This window comes from Meleagris gallopavo, chromosome 8 (genome assembly GCF_000146605.3).
Source record: "Meleagris gallopavo isolate NT-WF06-2002-E0010 breed Aviagen turkey brand Nicholas breeding stock chromosome 8, Turkey_5.1, whole genome shotgun sequence".
Taxonomy (NCBI): Eukaryota; Metazoa; Chordata; class Aves; order Galliformes; family Phasianidae; genus Meleagris; species Meleagris gallopavo.
This window is the reverse complement of record NC_015018.2, coordinates 12,733,192-12,748,337: the sequence shown is the minus strand read 5'-3', so window position 1 is coordinate 12,748,337 and position 15,146 is coordinate 12,733,192. Positions and strand designations below refer to the sequence as shown.

General features: G+C 37.4%; 1 protein-coding gene across 13 annotated transcripts in view; it reads right to left on the bottom strand.

Annotated features, from left to right (window-relative positions):
* KCNMA1 (potassium calcium-activated channel subfamily M alpha 1) overlaps nt 1-15,146 on the bottom strand; it is a 445,366-nt gene that overhangs the window by 429,129 nt on the left and 1,091 nt on the right. The window lies entirely within an intron of this gene.

Below are 15,146 nucleotides of genomic sequence, written 5' to 3'. Positions count from 1 at the left end.
GGGAGTTGGGCTTGATCAGTATGGAAAATAGAAGATTCTTGAGAGACCTCATTGCAGGCTTCTAGTACGTAAAGGGAGCTAATAAAAAGGAAGGAACAGTCTTTTCACATAGACTGATAGTAATAGGACAAGAGTGAAACATTTTAAACTAACAGATGGGAGGTTTAAGTAAGATGGGAAGTTTAGGTAAGATAGGAGCAGGAAATTCTTTGTTCAGTGTGTTGAGTCACTGTGGGTGCTCCACCACTGAAGGTTCACAAGGTCAGGTTGGATGAGGCCCTGGGCAGCTGGACCTGGTAGGTGACAGCCCTGTTCATGGCAGAGGGTTGGAACTGAATGGGCATTAAAGGTCCTTTCCAACCCAAGCCACTCCATTTAGTTTGCCTGTTACAACATTTATGTCTCTGCTATAACAGCTATTTCAATAAATAAACCAAAGTTCTTAACAAATCTACAATGGTAAGAAAATAGAAGAATTATTGAAAACCAATGCAACATATTAAATGGCTGCCCACAGCTTTTATGGTCATTTGGACGCTAAATCCTTCCTTATTATCTAATTGATGTGAGGGAGATTGTAGAATTTATCTCCACAAAGCAAGAAACATATCAAATTACTTACTCTCACATGCTTTCTGCAATTTATTTTAGACATTAAAATGAACATCAAGTTCATTTATCCTGATAGAGCAGCATAATACGAAAACTCCTAACTTTGGTGTAACTGTTAATAACAGATTTAGACATACATAATACACAAAAATGTATGTCTTTCAAAAATACAGGATACAGCTATGTTCTAGGAATTGAAACACTCACAGAAAACAGCCAGGCTGAAAGCAGAATTTATGTATTGCATAGAACTTCAACAAATTTACTTATTACTCAGAAAGATCTCCTTGCAACTATAAGGACATGTCAAGATACTGAACTTGAAATAAAAATGTGAATCAAGCTTTTAATTTGCTTCAGCTGTTTTACTTTAAAGAAATAAAATAGAAAATAAATACTTTTAAGAAGTTAAATATTTATATTCTGTCAGAAAAGAAGATTTTTATAAATTCAACTTTTTCCTTTCCCCAGTGAACAAAATGCAGTTGAACTGACAGTTCTTAAGCATTCCAATTTTGGCAGAACTACATTATTTATTAAAAATGAAATTCAATTCTCTCCACTATGAAAAGTCAGCCAAGATTTATGTAATCTACCAAGGAATCTCAAATCTAAGGACTGGAAATTCAAGTAAAATGAGAGACAAATTCATGTGAAATCGTCATCAAGCTTTTGTGTTGTGGTTCCAAAAAGGTGATACAGTAAGAAATAAAAGCTCAAAAAAAGCAGAGGGGGGGGAAAAAAAAAAAACCTACAGTGGATGAGGGTGAAATTTCATAAATTTCATTTAAAGGCAGGTAATGGCATTTCTTTAAGCTGGATAAATATCTAATCAATCAGTTTCTAGTGTTCAAAAAAGCTCCATGCCCTATTCCCTCCATTTCTTTTAGACTCATGCCAAAAGGCCCAAGCACTTGCTCTGTCCTCATGAAACATTTCCATAAACGCTGCGCATTAGAAGTCTCCTATAAAACATATGCTCCATAACACAGCCAATGACATAGAAATCATGCCTAACTTGTGCCATTACAGAAATGGCATGTGCATTAAGGAACATTGCCAAACTACAGACAGATACAATCCTTTAATCTCTTCCCTGCCATTTCTTTTCTAATCTAATTGCAGTGTTTACACTGTTTACCTTTTGCATGCCTTCCAACTCAGGTAATACAATTCAATTCTTACAGTCATTTTTACATTTCTATTCCCAGTGATACTATGACTGCATTGAATGTAATGCAAAGTATTTAAAGAACAAGGTAATTTGGGCAACAAAAACATCTGCAGAGATTTTGTATTCTTCTTACAGAAATACCAGTTTCAGAGCAAGATTGATTAATAGCATACCTTTGATCATTTTAATTAAGGATAATAGCTTTCCTTCTAAACAGTTATACTATTAGATATTGAAATAGTGACCTTTTCAGTTCAAATAATTTCAATCCATTAATTTTCAAGCAAACACATATAGGCAGTTGTATACTTTTTATAGGATTAATTGCATGCATCTTATTAACAGCAAAAAATATCAAGTTTATTAGCAGTACAACAGAAAAAAGTTTTTGAAATGCAATATCACATGAGCCCTTTGACTTATAAATGATGCTCTAAACAAACAGTAAATAATCTAATGTGGATTATTCTTTTGTTTGTGATGTGCTACAAGTTACATACAAATTACAAGTTACATAATGCATTGTATGTTTATTCTGGCTCAGATTCTTTCACCTGTTCTCCCCTGGCACTGCTAACACTACCAGATGGGCCCATTTTAAATTTAATTAATTTGCTCTGTCTCCTAGGATTTCAAATGAGTAAAGCACTGACAAGAACTCCGATTCTTTCCTTTCTTGGTTACAGAAAAAGAACCTAGATGGAGATTTTCCTTTTAAGAACAGAATACAACATTCACAAATAAATATCTGGGGAGAACACGTGTTGTTCAAAGAAGCTAAAAATAGTACAATCAACAAGCATATGTTTCGCTGGGAACCTTCCTAGACTCTAAAAGTAACCTTACTCTTTAGAGTCAGTGTGAATTTAGGTACTCAAAAAAAAAAAAAAAAAGCTATGCAACAAGCATGTTCATCAGTCTGTGTATACACAGTGTGCATCGCATAAATTCTGCATACCAAACTACATAGATTCCATCCTTTTAAGTTTTCATTCCATCATTTTAATTGTTGATTCTTTCAAACAAACCCCTCAAATGTGCTGCAGCTAAATTTTTGTTTCATTCAAAATGGAGACTTTAACTGCTTACACTAGTTTTACCTGCCTGCAGTTCTTTTAAAATGGCAACTGCTTTAAAGAATTTGCAAGCCACATTTCCTTAATAACTCTAACTAATGAGAAGGAAGCTGTTAATGAAAACTTCTGCTCATTCTTATCATAACGTGGCTTTGCAGACACGTGGCCAAACCAATACTTTATAACTTCCTTCTCCCCTGTCACTCCTTACCATCTAAACTCAGAACATTAGATGCATGGTGCAGAGGATAACCCCTTTGTGAAAACCAGCAATAGGACTTGACAGGAAACGGCATGGCTTTTGAATACTACAAAATAAAACAGCGTTCAGGTTCTCCTTTGGGTGTTTTGAGGTTTCAAATGGACCTTTCAAGTTGCTAGGTCCATTTTCAAATACACTATGCTCCTTGTATCAGTGGAACATTTTAAAGCACTACCCTAGAGCTCCTGTAATGAATTTTCCCACTTGCAGAAAATACTACTAAAACCTTTCAGTCCTCTAAATTGAGCTTAAATCGTGCAGAAGATTCAACCCAGCAGAAGAATAAATTTTGCTTCAAACATAAATAAGAAACACAGACTGGCTTACAACCAGCGTTGCCACTTCTCTGGAGTCTGCCTGCATAATGCATGTCTTCTGATACTAAAACATCTTCATGTCATTTCAGCTCCTAGTGTCATGTAACCACATAAGAACATCAAGTTTTCTCCTCCACAAGTCTGCTTAAAAGTGCTAACTCAAGACCATGTGACATCAAAAGCCTTAGGCCAGAAGGCAAATAGAGGCAATCTGTAATCAAGTTCTGAACAACCTGAAGATTTTTCCAATACTTAAAATCGATGTAGTATTGCCTACAAAAGAATATGCACTAAACTGCTAACTTAAAAATCAGTCATTTTCAAAAATAAAAATAATATCTAATATTTAAATAAAGCTTGTTAGTCGTTTAAGCTATGAAAAATGAACCCAAATAAACCAAAAGATAACTTAGCCAAATAAATCAAATACCCAGAAATCAATCCAAATTCAAAGACATGATGAAATCTCTAACCAACATTAATGGCTAAAGCACTACTATATTCTTCAGACATGCAATTAGCTGTAAGATTTTACAGATGAACTGCCACTTCTATCAACTTACCGAGCACATTCCATTTACTCATCACAATTAGGTCTATCGGTTTTACAAAAAAACACAAAATATGTATTTTCTATAGGAACAATAGCCTACAGTAGCCAACATTGGAATACTCTTGAAAATCCAAGGTATATTTTATAAACCAACAGAAACTACAGTAATGATTAAAAGCCCACACTTCAAATGGTGCCTCTACTTCTTGCTAATAAAAGAACATTTTTTTTTACTGAGCTGACAGTACAAATATACAATAGACAATCTTTACAATCTTTTTATATTTCCAGAAGCTTTTTGGAGAACTTTTACCTTTCATCGAATCTGTCCTTTTCATGAAATATTTTGAAAGTAAAAGCTCCAGAGCTTTTCTCCCCCCGTTCTCACTGATACCAAGAGAATCCTGAAAAGAGTTTGAGCACTAAGCATTATCAGCTCTTATCATGGACTATGATTCTTTTTTTTTCCCCTAGGTCAAAGAGGCAAAACTTGCTCTAACAGACTGTCCCAAAGCATTTTCTTTTCTCCTCAGTCAGGTTACAAAATATCTTAATCCGTACCAACTCTCCAAAATTCTCATAAAGTCAATAAAAAAAATATGAGGTCATTTTGGAATATTTATACTGAAATCAATAGTTCTTTCACAGTCCAACCTGTGACATTTTAAAGCCATTATGTGTCATCCAAAGTCACAGGTCTCACCAGCATCTTTGCCAGCCAGTTGGTTCACTGCCCCATCCTCAGCATGCAGCCAACCTGGGGAAGCCGGCCAGGGCCGCAGCAGCCCAGGCACAGACAGAAGCACAGGAAAGCAAATACAATTCCAAAAACAATGTTACAACACAGTAACAGAAAGAGCTCTCTAGAAATACAATTGTAGGTAACTATATAGGTTGAACTGGTTCAAAATAAATTTTGAAAAATCTCACCTCAAATAGAAAGGAAAGGCAGAAGCTTTCCAAAAAACATATTCCGGCATTTTTCCCTAAAAGCACAGTCTAATCAGAGACTAACTACTACTTGCAAAAATCAAGGTCTATTAAGGGAACATCAGAGCTCCCTGCTAACTGTCCTTCAGTAGTTGTACCATCAAGGATAGCTCTGAGGATGGAATGTAAATGCAGCTATCAGTTGCACTGGAGCTCATTTTCCTGCATGGCTTCCACTAAAGGCAATCCACTTAGCAACTCCGGAAAACCTAGAGTTTACTTTCAAAAGTACATTCATTCTTCAGCTAAAATATTTAAGTGAACAAAGCCATATTCACCAAATGGACATCAAGAAATTAATAATTCCATATCTACTAGAAAAAAAAGTCAATTAGACTGATGCTTAATAATTAAGTCACTTCACATTTAAAACTTTTCAGTACTCACATTTCATCCAAGGAAGTCCTTTCTACCCACTAAGAGCACCCTTAAATGCTTACGCCATTTAAGGAAAAAGAGCTGCTAGGAGCTGACAGTCACAACCCATCCTCAATACAGTGAGGTCTGGTGCTTTGCTGAGAGTCTCCTCATAATCAATATAATCAAAATAACAATCAACATAATCAAAAATATTGGAGCCAGAAAATGCTTAATTTGCTCAACTGGATTAAATTTGTGTTTTTTTAAGTGATACATGATGTAGCTTCATAGCTTCAATAGCCATTAAATCACATCAGATACAGTCTACAACACTTTCACTTCATATAAAGTCAGAAATTTGATGTAAACACCACATCACACACCTCCGACATCTTCACAGGACTCATCCTGCAATCAGACATGCTCTCAACCAAATTAGTCTTCTCTCACCTTCTTAACAATAACTCAGCATAAATGCTGACAACAGCTTCAAGATCTACCTACCGTGCTCCCAGCCTCCAACATACCCACCTCCTCAGTCAACTCAACCTGACCCACCTGTTAATAGAGTGCAGCTGTATCCCAGCTGATCATTAGTGAAGAAATTTTGGTAATTTGTAAACCAGCAGCTTTCGTCTCTTGCTGAACCCAGTGCAAATCTGGAGTATTTTCTGCCATACCCTTGAGCTATTTCAGAAATAAATATTACCTGTTACAAAACTGAATGTTCTATTTCTCCATGCACATAAAGCAAACAGACAAGTCCTTGAAATTCTGGATTTTCTTTGTTGCTAAAAAAAAAAAAACCACTTCACCCAACATGTTTAAGTATTTCCCTCTACAAAACATGAATGAAAATGCATTCTCTCATTCAACCACTCCTTAATAAGAAAGGAATGTTTCTGAATAAACCTTCTCCAGTCAACAGTAAAGCTGCATTTTACTTTTCTAAACAGCTAGCACAGGAATAAAACTAAGACCTATTCATTAAGCCACCGGCTCTTCTCACCTTAAAGAAAGCAAGCCCAAAGACAAATGTACAGTCACCAAAGGCAAAAGTTTATATACAGTCTTATTAAAATAACTGTAGACATAGAAATGACAACCTGTTGTGATTACTCCCAAGTTACAATATGGGAGCATTAAAAACTCGTTTCTCACTTATTTTTTATTTGAGCTAGATCTAAAAAAAGACAACTGAATAAAATAAGTATCTTTGTTTAGGGGGTATGTATCGATCTCTTAGGAAAAGAAAATTAAAATTAAAGTATTAGATGTTAATGCAAGAGATACTGCTGCTTTAAAGAGCTTTAAGACTGCGTAACTTCACAAACAATGAAGCCAAGAGATTAGCTAGATCCTATTCAGCTTGAAGTCCAGGATATGCTGTAAGGTCAACATCAGAAAGAAAAAAAAAGAAAAGAAAAAAAAAGACTAACAATGAATCTTTCTAAAACTATCTGAAATTATCACTATCTCTGAAATAAAACTCCTTAGTTAGATCTTAAATACAAATTCTGGTCTCTAAACAACTGTTCTGGGGAAGTATTGACTTTAATTTCACATACTAAACCTTAAGAGCTGCTGTGAGTTTTCTTTAAAAATTATACACTACTTAATAACATCAACTGGAAATCAAAATATTTTTTTTTTTCCTTCTGCTCCTGGAATTACATCGTATAATTCAACTCAAGGATATCAAGATTTTCCTATAGTACATATCATTTAAGTTAATATTGAAATGTTATCATTTAAATAGTCCAAGCAGAGACAAACTTAAACAATTTTGGCAGCATTTTCCACTTTTTGAAAATGAAAAATTCATTATATTCTAGGGACACATTCCAGTGAAGCAAACAGCAAAAATAAACTGAGAGTTTTTATTGATTTTATTTTACTATTATTTTTGAGAAACAACAGATACAGAATATGAATTCTTCTATTACTCTAGAAAAGACAACATAACAACTTAAACCTGTATGGAGGAGAGAGGAGATAAAGGAGATAAAGTAGCACTTTATCAAGGACAAATTTTGAATGGCTTTATACCAAAAAATAGACTCTCTCCCAATCAAAGACATAATTCCTTAACAATATGTTCCATGTGTCCCTAAAAAATCACAACAAAGCAATTGTTCACCCTTATCCCACTGCAGAAAAAATAAAACTATGGTAAAGGACTCAAGAAAACAAGAATAGATTTTTCCTGAAAGCCTTAAGTAATATGAAAATTGTGTAAACATACAAACACCTGTAAAACGTTTCTTATGCTCATGGAGTCAGAAGACTTTAGATTTAAATGTATTGGAAACAGAACAAAATCAACACAAGAAGCTAGTGGAAACTTCCCACCTATACAATCAACTTATCAGGAGTGTATAACTAAAACATTAAAAAAATTCCTTTATGCTCAAAAACATTTGCACCACATAGAAACATACCCTGTGGTATTTTCTGCTGACAAGCTAGTTCTTCCCTTCCAAGTGATAAAAAGACAGAAGGAGGGTTTCTTTCCTTCAGTCCTTAAAACTCAAGTAGAGTTTATCAGCTTCCTTACAAAACAGTACTTATAGTAGGATAACCTAGAAAACGTAAAACACAACATTGATCTGTTGATTGGCAAATGCACTATCAAAAAGTGAGAGCGAATCACTTGTAGCTAGAGGATTCACCAGGATATCTGAAAGCATCTGAAATGTTCTACTGCTCCATACCAGCTATGATCTTTATAGGTCAAAGAAGCTAATAACTTGTTTCAAATAATTTATGTCCAGCAGAATACCAGCGCGTCATCACAAGTGAGTTTAATAGAGTTCGCAATAGAAAAAAAAAACCTACAAGATGCTTAAACAAAAATAATACTACAATTATTCTATTTTTGTAATATATAGGTCATCACTTGCAAATAGTTTTTTTTTTAAAGACGCATCTATAATGTTTACCCTAAGCTTAAAGCAGAAAATAAATGCAGCAGCAGCAGTGCTAAAGTTAATGTCATCATTAATAGCACATTTAGAGTGAGCCACCTTTTCAGTTTAAAAAGTAGGAGATATCACATTACATAAAAATCTAGAAGATATCATGAAATAAATGAAACAGAGAAAAAAAAAGAAAATGGCCTATTTAGTCAGCACTTGCTTGGACAAAGGGAAACAAACCTGTATTACAAATTCATTCCTCAGTATATAAAAATCAATAAAAACACAGCACAGTAGAGCTATATCTAACAGTTATAGTGACAAGCTTCTCAAACTCGAGCTCAGTTGTTTTGGTACATTACAATTGTTTATTATGTTACAGCGCTTCTCAGCAGCCTTCTGGCTTGGTAATGAGATGTCTTTTTTTATCCACTTTATGTTAGCGGTTCTGATACCTGTGCATCTGTGTAACTGAGGTGGTGACGTTAAGCATGTGCAAAAGGATTTCCAGGACTGCCAACGCATCCCCTGCAGAACTCGTCTGCAGGCGAGCCATGGAGCAAAAGACCTTTGTCAGTTCAATCAAATGTACACTGCCTCCCTAAGAAACATGCAGTGTTTGTCTACACACATCAGTTTGCAGGAGAGATGCCATGACAGGATACTGCCAAAAGTTCAACTACACAAGTTTTTACTTTCAAGAGCAGTGGGGCTGAATGGAGGTGTAGTCTTAACTGGAATGGAAGCATACCTCATGCGATTTTTAAATATTGTTTCTAATGTCGAAATCCCAGACGTAACAGCCACAAGCCAAGTAAATATATGTCTCTACAATAAAAGAAAAAAGCTCTTCAAAGCTTAAATTGTTAACATAAGAATTGTTTAGGAAAAAAAAAATCTGATTCATCTAGAACACTGTGAGCATCTAGGCTTGAGTCCAAACTAATGAAGTTATTAAGATTGTCTCCCTGTATTTCAACAGGCTTTGGATAACGCTCTCAGTTTCTGTAGCTCTCTAGCTCACAAATATATGCAATATATCATCTCAAAGCAAACTGAGCTCAACACATGTCAGTGACAGCACATTCATTTAAACAGAACTACGCATACTATATATGGGAATAAATTGTTCCTTTCAAAGATGCAAACCCGACGTATTCTCACGCTATTAATACCACCAGGATTCAGAATGGGTGTTTTCTGACCAATACATCTCTGCCAGGCATGGAAGATAGGTATCTTCTTTTTTCATTTACTTGTACAGCTATATTATTGGCAAAAGAGCTAACAGAAACTTCTGCTACAGTGCCACCTTCTCTTATCAGCTAAGACGATCTACGTGCTATAGAAAGCATACTTGCACTTAAAAACCCATGGGTCAAATCTGGGACTGTGTACCTAGCCCTGTGTGAAGTCGGTATAAGCTTTACTTCAGCTTTGTGATCTCATAGGGTTTAGCACTCCACAGGGTGGGAGCAAAAGTCAGGCTGTAAGCACTCAAACATGTAGCAGCATCCAAACCCAACAGAGAAATTTTGTGACAGCATTTTGTGATAGTATTGTCACTTGCAGTCTCTTTTGTCACTGAAATGAAACATGGGAGAGAAAAAAAACATTTTCAATATTAATATCCACACATGTAATGCTCCAGCAATCTTTCCCTTAGAAAACTTCTATCTGAGCTGTATTTACTTTATAGACTTCCCATTGAAAAATTGATGATTTTCATACATGTAAAATTCATCATTATAAGCAATGTCAGTAAGAATGGTTAATGGAACGCCAAGAGGACACCTCATCTTCTAAATTCTTCCAAAATTATTTTATTCTTCCATCTCGCTAACTTCTCTGGAACTTTTGTCCTACCATTTAACACTAGAACGCTTCACTGCTTCTGAATTAGAGCCTGATCTTGCAGAAGTTATCACCAGCCAACCCTGAAATTCACCTAAACTTTCATCAATGAGAGCTGGATTCTAGACAGCAGCAGAGCCAATCTCCACAAGTCCCTCTGGGGGGTCCAGTGACCATTGTTCTGCATTTTGCCTGCTGACTAGAGATTACTGCTGCCACTGCTTAAGATTCATCCCAGGAAGGACACTCAATGACTAAGATTCACAATCCACTTTCTTGCAACAGTACAGCACAAACATGGAACATCACTGCTTTTCTAATTATAATCATTAGATCCTGTCCCTGCAGAGCTTATACTTAGAAAAACTGCTCTCAAAATTTTCAGTGTCTCTGTATCTAGGACCGTAAATTGTCCTCATTCCGCATTCAGAAATCCCACAGCTTCAAAACTGTGTATATAGATTGCTGTTATTAAACAGCTTTTTATTCCCTATTGCAGGCATTTCTTATGTTGTGCTAAACTGCAAAAAAATTGTGAAACTTAATGGTTTCCAACCAGCACCTACAGATTTGCAAATGTGTGAGAGTTGCAAATTTTCTGAGCGCAGATTTTCTTCTTAAATGTATGCTTTGCAAAGCCTTGAGAATAAGTATTACGCTGCATCAAAATAACATTTCTGTCGAGATTGTTAGGTTTACAGCTTAAATCCTTGTCCATACATTTTCTTTTCTGCATACATAACCAATTTGATCATGTCTTTATAAAATGTGAAATCCATTACTAGCTCTAGAGAGCTGAAAAGTGCTTCCTATTTCACAGCAGACCAGTAGCTTGGCACAGAGCTGCACACCCCTCTCCACATCGCTGCCTCCTCCACTTGTCCCAACGCCATCTGCACAGAGCCACCAGCTCCCCTTCACCCAGCCCTTGACCGCTGTGCCATGCCATGTCCCAGCTGGCCACCTGTGTGGCAGGACACACGCAGAGCACTTAGACACAGACCACCTGACAGCCATGGGATGGTAATGATCCTGTTTTACGATCCCAATCAAGCATGTGACCGAAGGGCACAACGCTTCGCAGCCCACTGCTAATCTCTTGAGCTCCCAGTTGTTCATCACCTTCTGCTCTTTGGGGGAGTCAAAGTGAGGTTTCCACATGCAGAGTTAAGTGAAGACATTTCCTGCATTGTGTGCCCACACGTGTCTTTTAATGTATTCTATTTTTCCGAGTAAATGGTGCCTCGCTTTGAGTTTGTCTCTTCAGTTTTATTTGAAGATTTGTATTGCTAGGAAATCAACCAACTTGACTATTTGACAGGCAGTGTGGTAGAAGTACTTCTTGTTTTAAGGAAATTAGAAATTAATTTTCCAGGACTCACAGGCCTTGTTGAAAATTCTTAACTTCTCATGAAAACCTTCGGCAAATATTGTACTTCCAGTAAAATTTATATTTTTCTATTGAAAACAAACAGGAATGTTGGTCAGTTTCTATTGGCCCAATCTAGCACTCTGTAGTTTATTAAATTTCCAAAATATGCAGACTAATATCACAGGAGACTGCTGCAGCTTGTCACTGCAGACCAGAAATTGCCATCTATAATTGTGGGATTCATTTGATACATAGAGGAGTCCTGGATTCTATGGAGGAAACACTGAAATCCAAATGTAGGCACTGTGACAAAGACACTCCAAGAAGTAGGGCACGGGGTCCAGCCCATCCCTCTTTATTAGGGGACAGCCCACACTCTCTGCACTCCTGAGAGGTGTGCCCCAGATTTGGCCTTTCACATTTCATGGCACCACTTTCTTGTTTATGAGTTCGTTCAAAGCCAACACTGAGCATCACATAATGTTTATGAAATGGAAATTGCCCTTCAGGAGTGTACAAAATGCAGTCACAGATCCATAAAATCAAAATATTACAAATTGTATAGCAATATTTAGTTACTCTGTGTAACTGTGCATATCACTGTGAATATTTACTTTCTTTTTCTATATTTTTCCAGAAACAAGACTAACTAATAGCATTGCTCAGAATCCCTCGAATGGAAATCTTACATGCTACCTTCAATACACAAACAGGAATGAGCCCATCAAGGGGCAAACAAAAGACAAACAGAAGACAAATTGTTTAACAAAATCTTCTCTTAATTTGTGCATGTAAACACTGCAGAAAAATATTCATCATTTGCTATGTCTTTGCAAAACCACTGTAGATAATTTTGTAAAATCTAAAATTATAAACCAAATTAAATAAAATAAAACAAGGGCTTCAGTTGTAATGGTTCATATTACATGAAATGCTGACGACACAGGTCAAGATTTACATTTTTCTTTTTCTCAGACTTTAACAAATGTAATCTCACAAAGGAAGCAGAGAGCATACAAATCCTGTAAATTCATCAATCGTTGTTAGTACGTGATTAATATTAATGTTCTATTAGTGTACGGTGACATAAATTAAATATGGAGTTTCAAGGAGCAGTGTTTATCATTCCGTTACCAAAAGTTTTTGTATTCTCAACTTACAGTATGTTGACTTTATCTCCACAAACATGCAAATTACATATTGGAATTTTGTACCACAAAGCGTTAAACTGTTTGTGCCACGATTTAAATTCCAACCTTAAATTCAATAAGTTGAGGAGAGAAAAAGTTCTAAATCCTTCCACACAGCCATTAAAAAAGCTCACATTCATCAAATAAAGTTGACAATCACTGACAAATCTGAGGAATGTAAGAGATCAGAACATAGCAGGAAGAAAATTGAAGTTTTAATATATATATTATATATATATATATATTATCCAGCAAGAAGCCACAGAGATGAGAAAGATTTCTTTCAGCTCATTCACTGGGACCACTCTATGCAGTGGCTGAGAGGACACTGGCAAGCCAGCTCTGCTGCAACCTGTGGAGCAGCACAAGAGCAGCAGAGGGAAGGATAGGTCCTAACACAGAAAATTTCTTCAGTTCCACACCAAGAGGAGCTGCTTCTTGTGAAATGGCTTTCACTAGCAGATCCAGTACGGTTGACATAGCATGTGTGCGCTTTTGCATTTTTCACCTGCAGCCCTGGCAGCCCATCCCAAGTTACCATGCGTCACAAAGCATGTGCTTGGTAACAGTCAAGTTTAAGGCACTTCTAGATCTTCCTTCTGCCTTCATACCCTAACTGGTAAAAATAGCGTTCTCCATTAACTAGTTACTCCTTACCCACAAAGAATTCCCCCAGATTCACCATTTTAGCCTGGAAGGAATGCAGGATCAGTCCACTATAGTTCTTGCTCACCAGAGACTTGGAAACCTTTACTAGCATACCAGACACAACCTAAAAGGAGACATCTATCTCCCCCTGCCTGCAAAGCCCTCTCTCTTCCTGCCCCAGGGACGCTCATGGCCATAGCAGCTCCTCCAGGTCTCACATATGTGAAACACTCAGATCTTGCAACCCCACGCAAGTACCATCTGTCAAATCACTCAGACTGTAAGAGTCAGAACCCCTTAACAACATCTGTTATTTATCTAACAGATACATACAGCCCAAAAGGTTTCAAAGACAATTTAGATATGCTTCTCTGTACTGAATAAGAGCTGAATTATCTGCTTGAACTATATCCTAACAATGGGCTGTTGGACCAACAAGACCCACCAGGACATTATATTTAGGAACTCTGCGCAGAAGCCTCTTCACTTTTAATTCTCTCAAGGAAAGAAGCAGTTGGCAATGACCTGTAAGATTTTCTTTTCCTTTAGAAACCCCTATAGCCCTTGCAACTTTGTCTCATCACATAGAGAATACTAAATACACACACAGAAACTGAGCATAATTCTAAAATACTCCTCTTGAAAATTGCCTTGTAGGAAATGGTATTTTACATGACATGTGAATTATCACAAATGCATTTGAGCTTTGTCATCATACCTGGCTAACACCTCTCTGAAAAAGTTTGGGTTTGGTTTTGTACAGATTAAAACCTGTCTACAGAGAAGTGATACAGCCTGGGAGGTTTCCTACAGCCTAAGGCCAAGTTAAAAGCTTTTATTTATGCTCCATCTCTTGCACTCTCTTCTTCCATAGATAGGCCCAATTCCTTGCAAGTGATCCACCTTACACTGGCAGAAAAGGGGCTCACTCAGATTCCAAGGCACTCACTGAGCTCATGGCGAGCAAAGCAGGAGCTGCTTGCACCATAACTTTGGTGCTGGTTCCCATAGGTGTTGGATGCTGTGTGGAGCCTTCAAGGGGAGGAGACAGGAGAATGGGGAAGACAGCTCACCGTACGTGAGCAAACCAGCAACCTAGCAACCATATATTAAAAGGTGTGTGTGTTTTTGTGGGTGTCCGTGTGCCAGGAATAACTGAAGCAGATATTATTCCATTTGTAATTCAAAAAATGTGAAAAGGGAAGGGGAGAAACTCCAGCTGCTGGTCTATTTTGGGGTCTGTCAAAATCCACTTTCACAAATACAGAGTCTTAACACTTTCTGTCCCATTTGTCTTAAACAAAAATGAAAGCCTGGACCTTAGGTGAGCTCTCAGCCTTGGCCTGATGGAGACCTTCAGAGCAGAAGCCGACCTTACTGCACGTACTACACTTTCTTCCTGCCGGTAATAGGCAAAAACACAAAAGGTCGCTTCCAAGATATCACAATTAGGTTAGAGAAATGTGATCTAGTGCCTTATGAATGTACTCTAGCAGATACTCACACCTCTAGATACTTACACCTAATTTCTGAGACAGAAGCGTGAGAGATGAGAATCTAGAGTCGTGTAGAACTGGCCTTAAAAAGATTGACTGGAATGAGAAGTTCACCTCGTTAATTTTGCCGAAGTTTCCCACACAGAGAACGGAGGGCTCACACCGCACAACGAGCACCGTCGCCCGTCCGCCACGCGCGGCCCCGGCGGTGCGTACAACTTCTGAACCGCGCCGTCCCACCGCGCTACCACTTCGGTGCCCCCAGAGCCGTGTCTCCATGTGGGCGAGGGGAGCCGGGGGCATCTCTCGAGGCTCGCCCACCGC